At 34.6% G+C, this 22500-nt stretch overlaps 1 protein-coding gene across 17 annotated transcripts in view; it reads right to left on the bottom strand.

Annotated features, from left to right (window-relative positions):
* Window positions 1-22500, bottom strand: part of LOC106873992 (protocadherin-15-like) — a 717162-nt gene that overhangs the window by 358379 nt on the left and 336283 nt on the right. The gene's annotated exons all lie outside the window — the stretch shown is intronic.

Below are 22500 nucleotides of genomic sequence, written 5' to 3'. Positions count from 1 at the left end.
ATATATATATATATATATATATATATACATATATATACATATATATATATATATATATATATATATATATATATATATATATACATATATATATATATATATACATATATATATATATATATATATATATACATATATATATATATACATATATATATATATATATATATATATATATATATATATATATATATATACATATATATATATATATATATATATATATATATATATATACATATATATATATATATATACATATATATATATATATATATAATTATACGTATTTACGTATGTATGTACGTACGTATGTATGCATATAGATATGCATAGTAATGTGAGAGTCTGTTCGCATATGCATATCGGAACACCATAAACGGATCCATTTTCAATTATAGGTGTAACCTATTATAAACGCACATTAAACTCAGGGCCATATGTACATACGTATACACACTCAAACACACATAGATGTGTGTGTATGTGTGTCAGTGTGTGTGTGTGTGTTTATATAATCCAAATAGTTAACATTAAAACATCTTCCTACGCATGTAAAAAGTCAGAAGCCATATATTGCGCTCATATATATGTACAACATTTAAACAGATTGTAATAAACATTTATGTTATAAAAGTATATATCTATGTGTGTGTGGGTGTGTGTGTAGAGAGAGAGAGAGAGAGAGAGAGAGAGAGAGAGAGAGAGTGACAGTAACAGAGAGGGAGGGAATCCGACACACATTTGGTGGGCATATGTATACACAGACACGTTATATATTCGTGTATTACATAGATGCAGTCTTTCAATCAAATAGAACACCTGCATAATTTTAAATATTAAAAAAAACAACATATATATATACATATATATATGTATAAAAACAGAAAGCTTTTAAAATTTTGTACAAATCAAAACATTTTGATGCGGTTCGATTTTTAAAGAATGTTGAATTTATGTAGATTTTCAGCCACATTTTTAACAATCAATGATTCGGATTTAATTATCTGCTAAGTGATTTTGTAATTTCAATCATAATATCTGTAAACCCCTTTATTGTATTTTTGTTCTCTCAAAGCAACAAAATCCCCCGCATTTCCATATATACAGGGTGTATATATGAGTCTAACACTAACGACTACATCACTTGACCGCTTCCATATCTTATCGACCAGCAAGTAACGATTTCTCCCATAGTAATAATGAAGCACCGTCTCGTAGCACTGGTTACCCAGTTTCCCCGATCTACAAGTGAATGGGATCAAGACATTGGTCCTACACGGGGCACCAATCCCTGGACTTTGTTACTAAGTGGACTGAAGCAAGGGAAATGAAGAATTTTGCTCAAGAACACACCGCATCTTCTCGTCCGGGAATCGAAAGCACGACCTTTCGTTCGTGAGTGCAGCACCCTAACTACTTGGATACACACCTTTACTTCTTACTTAGAGGCAAGACCTAACATTTGAGTGAAGGATTTACTGGTTTATCTCAACCCAATCGCATGACTGGTACTTCATCGACTCCGTAGACATGAAGCTATATCTGCTCATTTGGAATATGAAATTTATGGACAACAAATGCTAAATTATACAAAAGCATTTTAAGAAATTCAGAATGTAACACACACAAGCAACGGTATACACTCGGCCCAATATGGTCGAGTAGTCAAGTAGTTCGCTTGTAACACAATGGGAAAAGGCCATTTTCTGAAGCCTCTAGTCGACACACATTCGAGTAGATTAAAACTGTGCAGAATCCCGTCGGTTTCTCTTTATCTGTAATTCAAAAGTGTAACCATGCGTCACTATGTAACACTGAATCCCATCCGAGAATTACATTAAAGGTACACATGGCTGTAGTAATAACCACTAACACGCAAGCTGACCTATGGTGAACAACACCACCTCCTCCTCCTCTACTACTACTACTACTACTACTACTGTTGATGATAAGATTGCTTATCTGGCAATTCAACGAAGAAGATACTGCCTACGTGGTTGGCTGCTCGACTTGCTAGATAAAATAGCGAACATTCCCTCTAAGTTAATCCCGATCATTTTGTAAAGTGTTTTCACTCACCGGATAAAGCGCTGTCTCGATATGCGACACAAAGTAGAAAGTGGCGGTAGCCATGACTGGAAGCCTGATGATAATCAATCATGTGTCTAACTCAAGCAGAGTTGCTCAAGAGACAAACAGGAAGAAGAACAACAACAACCACATCAACAGCTACAATAAGTACTAAAACTACAACAACTGTTGCTTTGAAAAGTTGTTGACTGTCGTTAACGTTATGTTGATATTCAAGACTCTTGCAATTATTATTATTATTATTATTATTGTTGTTGTTGTTATTGTTGTTGTTGCTGTTGCTGTTGTTGCTATTTTTGTTGTTGTTGGTTTACATCGTGTCACAAAAATAGGAACAAACGAAAGAAAGACATAACTGATGAATTCATTAATCTCGAGGCAAAATCTTTAATTAATAAAATTAATGGTGACAATTTTCTTTTCATATTTCGATGTTTCCTTTTTTTTTATTTATTTTTTTTTTTGTGTGTGTGTGTGTGTGTGTTAGAAACTTTGTCTTTTTTCTATTTTATTCACTTATTTATTTGTTGTCGTTTTGTTACGAAATCCGTTGGAACTAGTGCTGAGTCCTGAAGCCACACATTTTCAAGTAGAAATCTACCAACGATTGCCGAGGGCGGTGTTGTATCTTTAACAAATTCCCAGTGAACACAACTTATAATAATGGCGACGAAGTTAACGATAAGGATGACGATCAGGACGATGATGATGATGATTATGTAGGAGGAGACAGAATACAATAATAATAATAATAATAATAATAATAATAATAAACACGATAATAATATTAGCGATTATTAAAATTGTAATAATAACAATATTAATAATAACAACCATAATAATATTAATAATAGTAATTAAAAGTAATGATAAAATAATTATAATAACAACATCAACCACATAATTTCTAACGTACTATCATTTGAATATCATCATCATAATAATGGTAATCAGCTCCATCGTCATCTTACTACTACCACCACCACCACCACTACTACTTGGGATACATGTCCCTGATGTACCCCAGCGTCGCTTTGATGGTGTATGCTGCTCGCTCACTCAATAATAGTGGTTTCAAATATTTGGTAGCAAGCCAGCAGTAATAATAATAATAATAATAATGATGATGATGATGATAAAGACGTTATATTTGAAAGACTTCAGTCAAAAATCATGCCTCCTCATTGATATGACTGTCCCAATCGATATAATCGTATCTGTCAAGACCTACCAAAAACTGAGCAAGTATAAAGATCTTGAAATAGAAATTGGTAAAATTTCTCAAGACTAAAACAATACCTGTTGTCATAAAGTTTACTGGGAATGATAACAAAAGGAGCTGATTTCTACCTAGCTTAGATACCAGGAAACCCCGAAATGGCAGAAATTCAAAAGATAATGCTCATGAGAACTGCTCATATCCTACGTAAAATACTGTCTATCTAATCTCAAGTTTTAAAACAAGGTCATGATTTTCTTACGTTTTCTTAAACATTCTCTAGAACAATACTATGTGCAAAACCAAATATATGACACCCTAGGCATAACACTAACATGAACTTCTAACGTGTCTCTTGAGGTCACTGGGTGGCACTTGGAGCCAACTTGTACAAATATATAGCAAAAGTCAAATATATAATAATAATAATAATAATAATAATGATAATAATAAGCAACCTTGAAAAGAGGAAAACTAGTTAAGATTAGCAACATCACATTAGATAAATCAAATGGAATAAGAGAATTAGACGAAAACCAGACATACAAATATTTAGGAAACAATGAACTAGATAGAGTTGTCAGAGATCATGAAGAAAAAATGCTTCCTAATGGATGTATCAATACCAACAGATAACAACGTTTCTCTAAAAGAAATGGAGAAACTTTCAAAATAAAAAAAAAAGACCTGGAAATAGAGATAACTCGAATGTGGAGTCTAGAAACAGAAACAATTCCTATCATAGTGGACGTATTAGGTATGATAAAAAAATATTCAGACAAATACATAACAAAACATCAGGACTAAGAAATATATATAACAAACAGAAAATAGCACTATTGGACACTGCACACATCCTACGTAAAACACTTTCAATACAGTAACCATAAGAGCAAACCACAGCACATACCCAAGGCACACAGAGCTGCGCTCGGTAGTGAAGTGAAAGAACGTTATAAAAATAAGACTAATAATAATAATAATAATGATAATAATCCTTTCTACTATAAGCACAATGCGTGAAATTTGGTGGAAAGAGATAAGTCGATTACATTGACCCCAGTGTTCTACTGGTATGTAATTTATCGACCCCAAAAGGATTAAAAGCAAAGTTGACGTCAGCGGATTTTGAACTCAGAACGTAGGAACGGGTGAATTACCGTGAAGCATTTCGTCCAGCGTTCTAAGATTCTGCCAGCTCGCCGCCCTACTACTACTACTGCTACTGCTACTACTACTACTACCACTACCACTAATAATAATAATAATAATGACGATGATGATGATGATGATAATAGTGATGGTGATGGATATAATAAAAAAATGAAAATCAAAGTCAATGACAACGGCTATGTTGATGCTGATGCTGTGGGTATTATGAAGAGCAACGGCTATGGGTTGTGGCTGCCCGCGCAGGCACGATTAGTGATGACGATGAAGCCGATGACTACGCTGTTTATATTGATGATGATAATGATGATAACGGTGATGATGATGATGCTGATGATAATGACATTGATACTAATTTGTATTCATGTTAGAAATTTGTTTTTTCCTAATAAAAATAATTAAAAAACTAGAGTCATTCTCGGAATCTTGGTGTTCTTTCCTGTGTCTCAGTCTGAATAATTTATTGCGCGTTGGTCGTGTCATTACATTAGCAATGGGAGGATTTCTTTCTATCGTATTTCTTTCTCACTTCCAGACCCTCTTCCCTCGCTGTCCCCCATTCTACTAGAGCAACAACTACTATTGATGTAACGAGGTAACAAAGAATCTTCCTACGTGGTTGATCGGTCTGCTAGAAATAGTAAGCGAATCTTTATCAACGTATACCATTCCGCCGTACAAAGGAAGAACACCTCCAGTAAAATATACTTGGGTTTCACACACATAGGGAAAAGACGAGGCCCTTACCCCTGAAATGTGTTTAATCATGTACCGGTTCGATCATGGCTGGTGGCCCTAGCGTAAAATAACAACAACGACTCCTACGCCTACTACTCTTGCCTTCCTTCCTTCCTTCCTTCTTTCCTTCCTTCCTTCTTTCATTCCTTCCTTCTTTCATTCATTCCTTCCTTCATTCTTTCATTCCTTCCTATTCTGATGGAGTCATAAGAGCGCCGCCGTGACAAGTTTTGTTAATTAGACATTATAAAAGCTGTACAAAACACAGATATATTTGGACGAAGCGGTTCATTTCGTTGTTTATCAGAGTTTCTCGCTACACGAAAAAAATATTCAGCTATTTCGTCTTTTTCTTTTATTTTAGTTTCAATCATTAGACTCTGGCCATCCTAGGGCACCACCTTGAAAGACTGTAATCGAACAAATCGAATCGGGTACTTATATTCAAGTATGTTTCTTGTTCTATTATTTGGCCGGACGTAAACGAACCAACAGCAGTTATCAAGTAATGGTGGTAGCGACACACACACACACACACACACACACACACACACACACACACGGAGTTACCGTCTACCAAATTTATCTACAAGGCATTGGTCGACTCCAGGCTATAGCAGAAGACATTGGGCAAAGATACCGTGCAGCTGGACTGAACCTGAAGCCTCATGGTTGCATAGCGAGGCTCTTAACCACATAGCTACACCTTTTAAACTTTTCGTGTTTTTGATCCCATTAATTTTTTCTAAAAGAAGATTAAAGCTATTCAAATACTGCCGAAATCCTCTTTGTTTTTCATCTTTTCGGGGGTTTATATAAAAGTACCAGGGACATACTGTGGTCGATGAAATTGACTTGTCTCTTCCCTAGAAAACTGGTGGTCGAGTGCCAAAATTTGAAACCAATTTTTAACTCGAGTCACCGATGTTGGGCGTCTGATCCGGAATCGAAATTGCGATACAGAATCGGACACTACAAAATGTATCCTCGAACCACAACGCCATAGAATTAAATTTTAATAGTGCGAAAAAACAACCATTATTCATTCAAAATTCCATACAATTTTAACATTGTTTGTTATAGTTTCTGTAAAATTTTTTATGCATATATTTATAATTTCTATATTTTGTCCTATTTTCTTCTTCAAAATTAAACATGAAGGGAACTCTGGGAATTGCTAGGGGAAGATATCCTAACTTTTATTCTAATCACATTTTAATTAGATTTTTCGCTTTAGGGGTCAATAACAACCCTTTACTTAAATTCTTTAGTTATTTTTCTGTGACATGAACTTTACAATAATGAAATCCGTGTTTTCCTTTCAATTAGATGAGATGAAAGAATAAAGAAAGTAAACAAAAAAGTCATAAAAATTCAAACAATGGCGACAACAATATTATAATTACAATATTGGTAATGATAATGATGCAAGTGAAGATGTTGGCTATGATTGTAATGGATACGTTGATGATAATTACGATGTAAAGATGATGGTGTTGCTGATGACTACGACGATGACCATGATGAGCGTAACGATGATTACCATGATGATAATAATGATGATGATGATAATAGTGATGATGATGGTGGTGATGATAATGATGATGATGATGATGTTGGTGATGATGATGATGATGTGGTTGATAATAATCAACATGGTAATGATGATGATGGCACCACTGATTACGATTATTATGATGATGATGCTGATGAAGATGGTGAAAATATTAATGAAATCATATTCATATGATTTTATATAACAAAAGCTACAACAACAGCCCTAAAGATACACATAAATCAAGCATACACACACACACACACACACACACACACACACACTTCATTCTCTGTAATGATAAACGGATGTAACAGGATAACAGGAAAAACAAATATTGAAATAAGAAAATGGTGTAAAAAAATTGCCCAAAAGTAATAAAATCTTTCCAAGAACGAAACAGAAAGAAAAAAAAAGCAGAAAGATGATAGTGATGATGATGATAAAAAAAATCTTTGTTTGCCTCAAGGGCGATAGGTGTGGACACATTACAAGGACTAATTAAAGCACCAAACAATAGGTCTTTCATATACTTGAATGTAAAGAGATAGGTATTTACTGCTGCTGCTGCTGATGATGATGATGAAAGAAGTATCATAACACCAAGAACAGTTTGAATGATAATGATTATGATGATGATGATGATGACGATGACAACAACGACGTCATTTGGTATCCATTTTACATTTATTTAGAAATTTATCGCCGCTGAATCATTAAAAGTTCCCATGCATTTAGCTATGCTAACAATAATTATAATAATGGTAACATTACACTTAAAAATACTAATGAAGTAAATCACGATGAGACTACTACTACTACTACTACTAGTAGTAGTAGTAATAATAATAATAGTAGTAGTTTTAATAATAACATTAATAATAATTTTCTTCTAATATAGGCATAAAGTCTGAAATTTGGGAGGTGGGGACCAGTCGATTACATCGACCCCAGTGTTTCACGGGTACTTAATTGGTCAACCCTGAAAGGATGAAAGGCAGAGTCAACCCGGTAGAATTTGAACTCGGAACGTGAAGACAGACGAAATACCGCTACGCATTTCCCCCGATATGGTGACGGTTCTGCCACCTGTGTCAGTTTATTTTTCCGTTCGCCCCTACCCAACCACCTCCAAGTGGTTTGGCAAAACGCGTTCGATCAAAAAAATACCAGTCCCAATAATGAGTACCAGATCGATTTCTTCGAATAATCATTTCATAACAATGCTCTAGCATGGCCGTAGTCCAACAAACAAAAGAAAAAAGACATAACCTTATATAAATACTTCTTTTGTACTTTCTTCCAGCGTCTATATCGAACTTTTCACTCCAAAACCCATTTATCATGTTTCCCCCTCTGCTCTTAGTCTTTCTTGATATTTTCTTCCACGTTATCGTTTGCTTTCACATCACCTCTGTACTCCAAATGCTCTTCCGTTAATCTCTCTCTCCTCCATTTAACAACCTTCTTACTACCTCCTCCCTATTATACCCCTACCCCCACTCACGCACTTCGCATCTCTGTTTCTTTACCACAGCAGGAATCTTAGATTTTCAATCTTATGTTACTTCCTTATTGTATTTATGTTATTTCCTTTTAATATATTTTATTTTTGCTCTTTAATTCTTCACACATCGTTGTTTCCCATTACATCTCCCCGTCTACTATCTATTATTTTCTCCCAGTGTGCGGTGATTCACATCCGTAATACTTGAGCCCGCTGGCAACGAGATTTACAGACCCTGTTGTGTTTTTGTAATTATATCGAAACCACATACAATGAAGAAAAAAAAATAGAAAAACAAACAGTGAAACCAATATATAACTAAATAATTATAGTGACAGAAGAACTACGAACATTAGTGATGATGGTGACGTTGATATTAATTATTATAAAGAAGATTATTAAACCGTTATGCAAATACTAATAATGAGTTCCTTTATTGGTCACAGGGGCCCAAGACGTTGGAGGTGGATCAAAGACGAAACATAAATGAAAACAACAAACAATAAACAGTTGGGGATCTACGTCAAGTACAAAGATGTTATTAACAAAACAATGAAGACACATTAATTAATAATCAACAATGATACTATACATTAATAAATAATTACGAATAGCGCTATAGAGCGATTTGATAAGAACACGAAATTATCTCTCAGATGTGCCTGGATAAACACACAGGCTGATTCGCGTGAAATTCTATACAAACGCTATATCTTGTTGCCAAAATATAATGGCTTTGATGGTGGCGTTCACTGAGCTTTGGTGATGGTGCGAGTCTCTTCCACCTTCAATAAAATATATTTCAAGGTAGCGCCTTCTTCGTCACGTAGCATATGAAGATGGTAATGAGAGCTTTCCCAGTCAGGAAGAATACCGTGATTACACAGCTATTCATTATCTTCTGCAAAACTTCCTTCGCTAGATACAAAATGTTTTGGCACGGCCGTCTTAGCGCCGCCTATTTGGTGCCACTGATTCGACGCTGACTTACTTCACATTAGTTGCTTTAATGTTTCGTTAGTTCTCCCTCTCACTCACACATTTCTTCTGTGTGTATGCGTGAATATTTGTGTGTGCTTATCTGCTTTTCCATGTATATGTATATGTGCAGAAGGAGAGTGTCTATATCAACCTTGTTCAATGAATAAAACGTAACGTCTCTCTCTCTCTCCCTTTTGATATCTACAATCCTATGCGTGCACATTTATGTTTGCCTTCAGCTCAAAAATATAATTTTGCTAAAACAGACTCCATGTCCAGTCAGTCGTTCAAACAGTCATCCCATTCCCTCTTCCCCGACAAGTGCATGTATCAGACAAATTCAGTGACTGGTGATGCTCATAACATCTATACAAAGCCCCCCTGTTATGCTGGAAGCTTAACGTAAATTACCCATACCTCCACACTTGAATTCCCCCTTGAAAATATTACTGAGACTTCATTTTCTCGTTGAGAATCTTATCGAGTCCATTACTACAGCTACGAGTCACTCACCTGCTATAAATTTCTCTTAAACAATTACAAATGATGAGTGAATAGTATTTTCCAGTAAACGTTATTTCTACCAATCACCTGTCCAGATGACAGAGTGTGGTTAGCCGCTGGCTATATTCTAGATGACGAGTTTTGTATTTATCAGATGGGAATTGCCACCAACTGGGCGAATTGAAAAGGTATCGAGAAAGAATAAGAAGAATAAGAGCATAGAGAAAATATAAGAATTGTGTGTTGGAAGTAAAAGGTTCAAAGGTTCAATATAGGTTAGAGTGAATGCAGAGCGAGACGAAATACGACTACGCATTCTTGTCCGGCGTGCTAACGATTCGGCTAGCTCGTTACCTTCGTACTGTAGGCACAAGTCCTGACGTTTCGGAAGAGCGGTTAGTAGGTTACATCGACCCCAGTACTTGACTGGTATTTACTTTATAGACCCTCAAAGAATGAACGGCCAAATCGACCTCGGTGGAATTTGAACTCAGAACGTAAACACAGACGAAATACAGCCAAGCATTTCCCCAACGCACCAACAATTCTGCAAGCTTGCAGCTTCAACAACAACAACAACAACGACGACGACAATAATAATAATAATAATAATAATAATAGTAACGATGATGATGATGATGAACATGATGGTAATGATGATGATATAGTTGAGAATAAACAAGAATTAAAATACGGGAAAGGAAACAAAAGCCCTCAGCTTCTTGCTAAACAATAAAAATAATTAAACAATTGAAAGGAAAAAGGACATAAACAAACAACCAACCAAACAAACAAAGAAACGCAGAGTGTTTTCTAGTTTTCTTTCCATTTTTCCGTATTCAATTCTCGGAACTTGTCTAATTAGTATCTCAGTGATATCTTTACAAATTTCTGCGGAAATTCATTGATATTTGGTACGAGATTTTCTAATCTTTCCTGTTCTTTCGTTCCTACATCCCCAAAGCCTAGTCAATAGTTATTATTATAATTAATACACCGGAAACAAAATATATCCTATTCACCGCTTCTTTCTCTTCTCAACTGTAAACCAACAAACCTTTAAATCAATTATCAGTTGGTGGCCTCCTATCTTACCAACAGGCGATTTCTTTTTATCTTTACAGTTTTTTCCCTTTTTTCTTCTTGTTTTCTCTCGATTGCTCTCACGTTCTTTGATACTTTATTTTCTCTTTTTCATCATCTGTCGTTTCCTTTCTCATCTATGTCTCTCTCTCTCTCTTTTTTCTCTCGCTCTCTCTCTTTCCAAATCTCCCTCCTCTCAAAACCTCGTGCTGCCATATGTTGTTTATCATCTAAGAAAGAGTTAGAAGGAATTTTTCCAGCGCCTTTTCTTGAGGATAAATTATTCAGCTACAATTATATTTATTTCACAGTCTTTTAAAATTGTAACGACGGTTCACCACGTCAAATACAGCGAAAAAAAAAATGCAGCCACTCATTATTTCCAGATTTGTGTGACTCACTGGCTGTTGTTTCAGCAACAATAATAGCCACCATATCCTAGAAAGTCCTTTAGCAGGACTTCTGATTACAAGCGTAACTAGAATATATACAACTATCTATACAACAATCAAGTTCGAAATGTCACCAAGACACCTGATGAAGGCTGGAAAGTATATCAGCCGAAACGTTGTGCTAACAACAAACAAGATGAGGACAAATATCCGTCAAATGTAAATAATGCACATAATTCCTCATCTCTTAAATATAGAGCTGTATTATCAGCATACAGACGTTGTAGTCTTTATCAAGTGCTTCCATATGAATGTTGGAGACCTGCGAACTGAAGAACAGTGTAAAGGCACTTCAAAGGCACTAATAATACTAGAGCTGCAATGGGAAACTATCGAAGTGTTTCTCTCCCATTCTTTTACCTATGAACCCTCCTAGCTATTCGATTGTTATTATAGCTTTATAATTTAATATTTCTTGGAATTGTATAAAAAATTGTTAAAATATTTTGAGTATTGTAGATGTCCATCCAATTCATTACCAATAAATTTTCACTACAAAATTTTATATGGACTCCGGTTGAGAATCACTGCTCTGTTGTATGTCGTAGGAAGACTGTTGGATATATTAACATTAAAAGATCAATGCCACGGAGATAATAGAATACTAGAGCAAAGATGTTACTGATTCTGTCAAATCCCGGAGGAGGACATTCGAATAGATTTATTATTTTAGAGTCATCTTGACATTAATTATAAACTTGAGGCTATAGATTCTATGATGTCCATCAAAGAACTGTTGAAATATTGGAATTACAGAAATATCTAGACGCCTACTAGAATATAGTGCTTATAATATTAAGCTAATACATGCAGTAGGAGTTTGAGTGCCATACCTATTAAAAGAACCATCTACACGTCTATAAATACACTGTGTTCATAGTTTCTTTCACGCGACACAAAGTGTGTTGAGAGATTACGTATTAAAATCCATCGTTTCATCCAAGTAAATAGTCAGGTAGCAATTAAAACAGAGAGTGTAATAGGATTTCTTCTTGCGAGACACCAGCGACAAAGTATTGAAGGTAGACACAGATTAAAAAGAAGTTGTCTGAGACAGAACACCATCCTTGTAGAGCCTAGTAAATGCAATGAGAATCTAGACTGATTAATGAGTGCTGAAAGATTTGAAGGATACAGCTCATACATATACATATATATACACGCCTTTTGCATTTGTGCACATGTCATGTTTGTTTATTGTATTTCAAGACGGAAGAAAGCATTCGTTGATGCATAGACATCACAGCATCACAAGAAACACACAAAAAAAACAACACTACGCATTTTACTCAGATAAAGAAACAGACAACACACACATACATACATATACGTTCGTACGTACATAGATATGTATGCACAAACACGTTTTCCAGTATCTATCTATCTATCTATCTATCTATCTTTCCATCTGCGCACACACTTGTGCAATCTTTTACAGTATTCGCATCTCTCGCTCTCTCTCTGTATATATATATATATGTATATATATATATATATATATACGTATATTCACACACACCTATACGTACATATGCATACGTAATTGTGTGTATATATATATATATATATATATATATATATATATATATATATATATATATATATAAATACTCATCTACACTCATACACATACGATCAAATAAACACACAGCAGACATATTCAACAAAATGGAAAGAAAAAATGTAAAAGGAAAATGCGAACACATAACAAAAACCTATCTTTTCTTTTCTAAGAAACACACGAGTCTGTGTATAAGTGTGAAATGTTTGAGTGTGTTCGTGCCCCTGTGTCTATGAATTAAAATTCTCTTCGTTTTTATCACATATCTACCTTCGTCATATTGACAAATGTCGGCTTATGCAAATCAGCAATTGTAACTGAACTTGTATGCAGAGATACAGAGATATACAGTGACTTGTCTAAGTAGATCTCTTTCTCTCTCTCTTTCCCACCCTCTCACTTTTCTTTATCTATTGTGTATATATACATTTCTTGTTCTTTATTCAACGCAGTTAGTTTTTCAGCGTTCTTATTTTATGTACTATATATAAAAATGTGTGTGTGTGTTCCTACGTTGAATTATTATCGCTAAAGCAGTCATTTGGTTTTACTGTTGTATAGCCTTTACTTTGGGCAATGATCAAGCATATGATTAAGACCAACCGACATTCTTCGGTTTCTATTCACGTATACATGTTACTATGTTTATAAAAACATACATACATCTATATATGCATATGCATATATATATAATCCTTTGTGTTCTGTTTTTATTTTTACGTTTTTAATTTATGTATGTATGTATCTATATATGTGTATAAATGTTTATATTTATGAATACGTATATATATATATATGTATATATATATATATATGTATATATATACACATGTATATGTATATATGAATGTATGCCCACATGCAATATATATATGCCATTTGCACCTATACACACAGCCATGCTTAAGCTGGTTCCACAGAATAATAGGTATTTATAACAATGATAGTAAGTCAAGAACATGTCTGTTGGGTTCTAAAAGTACTTATTCAATAATACACACAGACGTACAAACGCACGTGCGCATGCGCATGCGCGCGCACGTGCTCACGCGCAGGGGCATACAAACACACACGAACCCCTTTCGGGGTCGATAAATTAAGTACCAGTTACGCACTGGGTCGATGTAATCGACTTAACCCCCTTTGTTTGTCCTCTCTATGTTTAGCCCCTTGTGGGCAATAAAGAAATTGAACGTGTTTTTTTTTTATCTTAATATTAATTTTTATTTAAATATCTATTTTATATGAAAAATCAGGGCTAGCCTTTCTATAAATTTGAAATCACTCACACACTTCAATAACACAATGCTTGTGCACCGGCTTACATATGGCACTTATAAGATTATATCACCCCACAATTTTACAAACCACTTAAATAAATATATATGAAAAACGAACAGACAGAGAGACATACATACATACATACATACATACAGACACACACAAATACCCACACACACACGTACGCACACACACATGATCGATCGATTGCAATGTTGCAGTGATAGTTGGGGGCGTTTATATCATGTTGCCAGTGTACGATGCGTTAACTTTGTAAATATTCTTTTTCACAGCGTACAGATTAATATATAATAAAATGATTTCACTCTCTTCTCTCTCTCTTTCACACATTTTCCGTCTCTGTGTACGTGTACATGTATTTATACATGTATAAATATATCCATTCTCATATATATGCCTTAAAGCATTAAAACTCTATTCTCTCCAGCTCCGCCGTGAGCGATACATCATATGTACGATGTGGAGAATATACCACCAGCATTGCCCAAACGACCTCAACATTAGCTTCAAAATTAATCCAAGGCTAGGACCACGGGCCATACGTTCCCTACCCAATTCAAGATCATATATATGCCTTAAAGCATTAAAACTCTATTCTCTCCAGCTCCGCCGTGAGCGATACATCATACGTACGATGTGGAGAATATACCACCTGCATTGCCCAAACGACCTCAACATTAGCTTCAAAATTAATCCAAGGCTAGGACCACGGGCCATACGTTCCCTACCCAATTCAAGATCATAACACATAAATACACCGCAACACAATTTCATTTCCTCGTCAGGCCTTGCTCTATTTAACATTGTCCCGAAACAGATCAAAGATGAAAATGATCCCATCACTTTTAAACGGAATCTGTACAAATTTCTTCAAGTAATACCTAATGAATTATGTCAGGAACTTCATTAGCTTACAGTTTTTTTCTGCTACAGGATGCAATGCCCTAACAGTTGAATGCTTAGGGTGATACACAAGCATCCAACTATGAACGCAGAGCATCTTATATAGCAGAAACAACTGTAAGCCAGTGAGGTTCACGGTATAATTTCTTATTCCTTTGTCATTTCTTTAATTCCTGATGTATATATGTTGCCCATGGTCCGTCATTGCCTCTGCGAAAAATATAGACAACGACGACGAATACATCTATCTTTCTATCTATCTATCTATCTATCTATCTATCTATGCATCCATCCATCTATCTATCCGTCTATCTATCTGTCTGTCTGTCTGTCTGTCTGTATGCATATGCGGGCACACATACGAAAATAATTATATGCACACACATGTATGTATGATGTGTGTCTGATTGCGTGTGTGTGTGTGGGTGTGTGCGTGCATGTGTGTGCGCTTGGATTATTATTAATTTCATAAACTTATGTGTTTTCGTTTTCTCCTGAGGTTATGAATTATTCGAAAACAGAGAGCGGTGGTGTAAGTGATGATGCTCGCTTTAGACAAAACCACCATCAGAAAATATAAGCAAACACTTAGAATTAAATCTGGAACATATAGACATAACGGAAAAAAAATCCACCAGAAATAAATAAGCTAATTAATAAAATGTTAACATGGTAACACATTGTGATGATGATGATGATTACAATGATGATGATGATGAAGATGATGATGACGATGACGATGACGATGGTTGTGGTGATGGTGATGATGATGATGATTACGCTGATGTTAATGATGGCTGTGGTGGTGTTCATGCTGATGTTAATTATCATATTCTCGATGACGATCGCCAAGAACAGAACAACGCAACTAAATGCAAACATTTCTATGAAGAAAAGTAAGAAGAATATTCTGAGTGCCATCATCGCCGACCCCACCATATTAAATAAGCGCCAGCTGCGGACTAAGGTGGATAGAATCGATTAGTCTCCCAACCCAGAATTTCAGGCCTTGTGCTTATAGTAGAAAGAATTATTATGTGGTGTTTGGAACGAAGTAACAGGAAAGTTTGATGGAAAGTCTTAATCTAGATCACTGTAAAAGAGTAAGCTGGTGTCATGGAAGCAAAGTCGGTCTCAGGCGGTTTGCTTTGAAATGGCTGAACAGTATATTTCTTGATAAGAGCAGACTAAAATGGAGTCGGTCGTTTAACTTTCGTCGACAGATACGCTCCAGGCAAACAGGACTCAATATACCACCAAGAACATCATGACCGACAATAGGTGAATACATGCATTGATTTATATCGGAAGGAATGGAATTGAAAATAAAATATTTATGAAAAGACACCGGTGATTATTATGAGCGTTCCCTGTAGCAGCTGATACAGGGAAATAAATTTTAATAGAAACTGTATCAGAGATAATATTAGTTCCTTGACATAATCTATGTTACGGGATATCGAAGCTAACCGCTACACAACGTAACTATATCTATGTGTGTGTGCATAAACTATTACCAATATATGAAACGGATGTGGTTCAAACTTTCGCATCATAATGCTATTATGATTGCTGTAACCATTATTTTTCATGATTATCTTTTCAGCCGCGTACATGATCGCACACAAGCACTGACTACACATAGACACATACTATATATATATATATATATATATATATATATCTCACACTCACACTCACACACACACACACACATATATATGTCTATATGATTATATAAGTGAACATATGTGTTATACAATATGTACGGTATCTTCTAACATGGTAAAGATAAATGGAGAGAAAGATTTATAAAAATCACTTATATAACACGAATATTCATGTATACCCGCACATATATATATATATATATATATATATATATATTTATATATATATATATATAGATATGTGTACGTATATATAAATATATAAATGTAAGTGTATACATACATACATACATACATACATACATGCATGCATACATACATACATACATACATACATACATACATACATACATACATACATACATACATACATACATACATACATACATACATACATACATACATACACATATATATACTAATGCTACATCAATCTCAGACGTCATAGTTATTGATTGTATTTGATTTTTCTCGTCTGAAATATTTAAAAACTATTTTTGTATTTCTGTATTCTTATTGTATATATATTTTTTAAAATTATACATACTCACTCTCGTATACTATATTTATACATTTATATATTCGTTTATTTGTATTTCTAACCTCTTTTTTGCTTCTTATCGTAAGATTAGAGAGAAAATCTCCTCAGAACTCAAGTATTCGTTGATGCTTTTTTTTTTTCCCCAATAAATATTTTTGATATTTACTTTTTTCTATCATTCATTTTTTTTATTTTCTCATTATTCTGTCTTAATCCGCCTCTTTTTCTCTGCATTTCGTCTAATCCACTTTTTAAACCAAAAGAAAAGCATTAATATTATTAGTTTCCTGCATTGGCACAAGGCCCACTTCGTTTTTGGTAAAGGTATTACTATCTCTCTCTCTCTCTCTCTCTATCTATCTATCTATCTATTTGTGCGTAACGACCTCAATACCTTAATGGCTTTTATCATATCAGTTAATGAATGTCTAAGTTCACCGTGGGGGCATGGCATAAATTAGCGTATTTGATGACACTATTTTCAAATTAGAAAAAGGGGTCTCAAAATATTCCCCTAGGTCCTATATGTGATGGAGGATCTCACATAAGCTTTAATTGCACTGAAAACACCTTTTTTTTTTACTGCATATTTTAGCGGAGTCCATATGTCCAAACAAGATTTTGTTGTTAAAATTCATGTGCTATAAACTGGTTATATTTCTATAATTCTCAGAATATTTAAACATTTTTTACATACAATTCCTAATAATATGCCTCTGTCGCTAACATTTTTTTAACAAGTTAACTGTCTAATCGCGAAAACAGCGGCTGTTGTAACACTGACTTTCTATATGTCGCTAGCAGAGAGATGACTCGCTTGTTCTCTTTAGCGGTCGAGCGTCCATCACCGACAAGATCAAAGAAGATCGAAATCGCGTTAACTTGTAGTCTCGGCGTTGAAACTGGTGATATAAACAAACAAGTATTCCTTCATGTGTCAAAAGATTCACTTCAACATTTAAATTAAATTTGATTGTTATTATTAGTATATTGGTCTCAACTGTTGGCACAAGTCAAGCAATTTCGGGGGAGATGGTAAGTCGATTACAACGGCCTCCGTCCTCAAAGGGCATTTATTTCATCGACCTTGAAAGGATGAAGAGTTAAATCGACCCCAGGGGCATTTGAACTCAGAACGTAAAGCCGAACGAAAAGCATTTTCTGCGGTGAAGTAACGATTCTGCCACCTCACTGCATTATTATTATTATTATCATTACTACTATTATTATTAATAGTAATAAAATCCAGGTGGCAAGTTGGCAGAATCGCTAGCATGCTGGGCAAAATTCTTAGCAGCATTTCGTCCGTCTTTACGTTGTGAGTTCAAATTCTGCTGAGGTTGACCTTGCCATTCATCATTACAGGGACGATAAAATAAGTTCCATTTGAATACTGGGGTCGATGTAATAGGCTTACCCCTCCCCCGAAATTGATGGCCTTGTGCCAACATTTGAAATCTTTATTATTAATGGTTATATTCGTAACGTTTTGCCTATACGGTAATGAAACGCATGTAACATGGGATTAAATAGACATACCAAACTTTCCAGTTTTTATTTTAATCTATCTTTACAGATATAACGATCAGAGATCTTAAATAGACGTGGGTGTGTGTAGACAGAATGAGGTTATACGCACGCTTAGGCACATAACCACTAACTCCAATAAACATATACATATGCACACACCAATATAGTCTCTATATTTTCTACACACACACACACACACACACACACACACACAAACACATACACATGCATATATGAATAGGCATACTATTAAATCTATACACTTGGTTTACTTCCAAATTAAGTATCTGTTAATCCCGAGGGATATCTGTGACCCTAGGATTAACATCCACTTACTTACAACTATAGAATTATGATACAAATTCGTTGTCATGGTTACTAAACTATCAATAGTCTCATATATCAGATTTGATTCAATTCTCTGCAAGCATCTATATAGTACACATCACATCATACGCATCATCATACCCATACATGTATGTCTGTGTGTGCGTTTGTGTGTGCGTACGTGTATGTGTGTGTGTGTGTTGTTAAGTATACCGCTTTTGTCTTTCGTATTTTCTTATCTCGTTTTGTTTCTTTCCTTTTCACTCAATTGTAGTCTGTCTCGCTTCTCCTAATACTAAAATCTATATGACACAACTTATTGTGTTAAAACTGTCAGTGTTATATCGAAGGAACGGAAGTTGAGATATCTTGTCCAAATTGTAAAGAAACGAAGAACTATAATACACCTATTCTGTGTACAACAAATTTCTTAGGTTGGTGACTACAATCTCTCTCTTTCTCTCTCTCTCTTTCTCTCTCATATATATATATGTGTGTGTGTGTGTGTGTGTGTCTGCCTATAGATGCGCGCATGTATATATATATATATATATATATATATATATATATGTTAAATCTCTGAACGAGGTGTTAACAGTAACTGCACGATAAAGTGAAGCATATTTGCCATTTAAATGTGGCTGACCCCTAAGGGTGGATGTTACTGTTGCTTTTAGCCCCAGGAGAACATCTCCTCCAGCTGGCTTATCGACACATATCTGTGTCCTGTCTATTTTTGCCAAGGGAAGTTATCCTTCCCATCTTGATCTGCGATACGTACGGACCCGAGTTTCAGGGTTATTTCCCTACATATATATATATGTAGACACACGCACACACAAATGTATCTAAATCTACGTATTTCTCGTCTAGAAATGGCTTTTTCTCCTTCAAACTTCACTGAATTTCTTATATATTGTTATATTTTCTGATTGTCATTATTTCCATATATGTAAATGATTTTCCAATTAAACTCGCATTTCGCTTTAGAAGCTGCGAAGAAGCTAAGGAGTGATGCACAAGGACTCAGCTTTCAATGTATGACATCTTCCAGCTGATACAGCTGTTGCATAATGTCCAGTTTCTTTGTCACTTCACATTATGCTCTGTACTCAACTAGCTCTTTATTTGGCAGCCTATGTTTATTGATTTCTAACACCAGATTATTGCTTTCAACTGGTGTTCTCCTTTAGCGCGGAGAGCAAACAAATGTTTGGAGTGTAGGGAGGGTTATGGTCAGTTCTGATAACCATCTCTATCAAGTTGCTGGGTACCAGGATGATTGTCACCAAGTACCCTGGAAGCAAAATTTCCTCAAATATTGCGCATGTTCAGATCTTCAAGATTAATTCTGTGAACAGTTGCCACACCAACTCCAAAGAGACGCGATGAGTTTTTTTCAACTAGTTCTCATGATCTGACGTTTCTCTCCCTCCCACACTTCTCATCGCCTCTCATCTACTTGGAATATTTTGTGCTAATGGAACAGTTTATCCATATGAAATTTAGAGCATTTCATGAGTTTCTGTAGCGTTTTTTTCCCAGTTTAACAGGAAAGAATTATTGCATAGTCAGTTTGCAAACATCCCAGCTGCATTCTACAAACTAGTAGTGGTCAATAGGGTGTTTTCAAACTGCTGCTAGAGCCATCTCCTTCAGTTTGGAATATCAAAAGTTAGGAGAGCAACAACGTATTAGATATATATAAAATATGAAATACTAAAATCACAATAATTTAGGACAGTTATAACTGCCTCTACCAAAGCAGTCTGAAAACTTGTGGAATGCACCTCATATATTGTTTTATATGTACATAGCATATCTAGATATAACCACACATGAGCGTGTAGATAAATATGACGACGTTTCCGTAATTTTAAATTGTTCGCCATACGATAAGCATCAGCTGCTACATAATATGATGAGTATCTCCAATATTAACGGATTTCTTTCCGGACAGCCTGCTGTAAACAGACGCACGTCTAGTCTTTAACTTACGGATGATCGCCATGTATACATCCATTTAATCAATCTTGCTCGGTATCTATATTGTAATTTACGAAGTAAAATTTATCACGTGGTATATTTAAAGATTATATCAATCTAATTATTTACATCATCACTTGTTTTCGTCTATACACTTCATATGTCGCCAGAAAACAAATAACATTGTGTGTGTCCATTTCTGTCATACGTAACTCGATTTCTACATTCATCCTTTCTTCGCTTCTAGAAGTGAGAAGTTTGTACAATTCAAAAATATTATTTGAAGCTGCAATCACTCCAATATATACTTCAGTTTGGCGTTTAGATTTCAATCACTCTTCTTAAACGATCAATTTCATACACATTTATCAAGGAGACACAGATATCATATTGATGAGGTTATTTGTACAGCTATGACTGAATTCTATGTTGTTCCTAATAAATAGTTTGGAGTAACATGCAACTAACTTCTAAATTTTGGCTTTTATTCCAAATGGCACATATGCGCGAGTGTAATTAAAAATATTTTTATGAAAATATTTATACACAAATACACACAAACACAAAAACCTAGTGTGTGTGTGTGATTAGATTTATTTTTCGATTAATCGTATGCCTTTCGGGACGAGTGTGTTCTCATATATATATATATATATATATATATATATATATATATATATATATATATATATATAACGAGACAGAGAGAGAGAGAGTGAGAGAGAGAGAGTGAGAGAGAGAGGGAGGAAGTTATATGTATTCCCAGAAACATACAGTTTAACAAGATATGTATGCATATCTATCACTTTTTTTTTCTCTCTCTCTCTCTGTATATATATACATATATATATATATATATATATATATATATATATATATATATATATATATATATATATATGTATGTATGTATGTATGTATAGAATATTACTACTCATTCTTAGTTGAACACGATTGTATCAAAAGAAAAAAAAGAAAAAAAAAACAGAACAATCCCGTACATTATCATTTCATCAATGCGTAACATTTCAAAAGTGAATATCTCTCCGACAAGAATAGCTGTACGCATGTTACGGAATATTTCATTTTGGGGTGCTTTTGAGGATATGTAAATTCTGGCCTGTTCTAAGTCCTATTTCTGAAGCAGCACTTAAACGGAGACAGGAAAATATATATAGGAAAACACAAGAAAACAACTATACTTTACTCTATGAACGAAAGAATAAAGATAAAAAGACACCCTCTGTTGAAATTCTATACGAATAAATATAGGCAAATATTTTATCTCAGTATTCATATGCTTGTATATATTTGCATATATATATATATATATATATATATATATTATACAAAGACATATTTGCATACATATGTGTA

Source organism: Octopus bimaculoides, chromosome 19 (assembly GCF_046866305.1).
Source record: "Octopus bimaculoides isolate indiv1 chromosome 19, ASM4686630v1, whole genome shotgun sequence".
NCBI classification, from domain to species: domain Eukaryota; kingdom Metazoa; phylum Mollusca; class Cephalopoda; order Octopoda; family Octopodidae; genus Octopus; species Octopus bimaculoides.
This window is presented reverse-complemented; position numbering and strand designations above follow the sequence as displayed.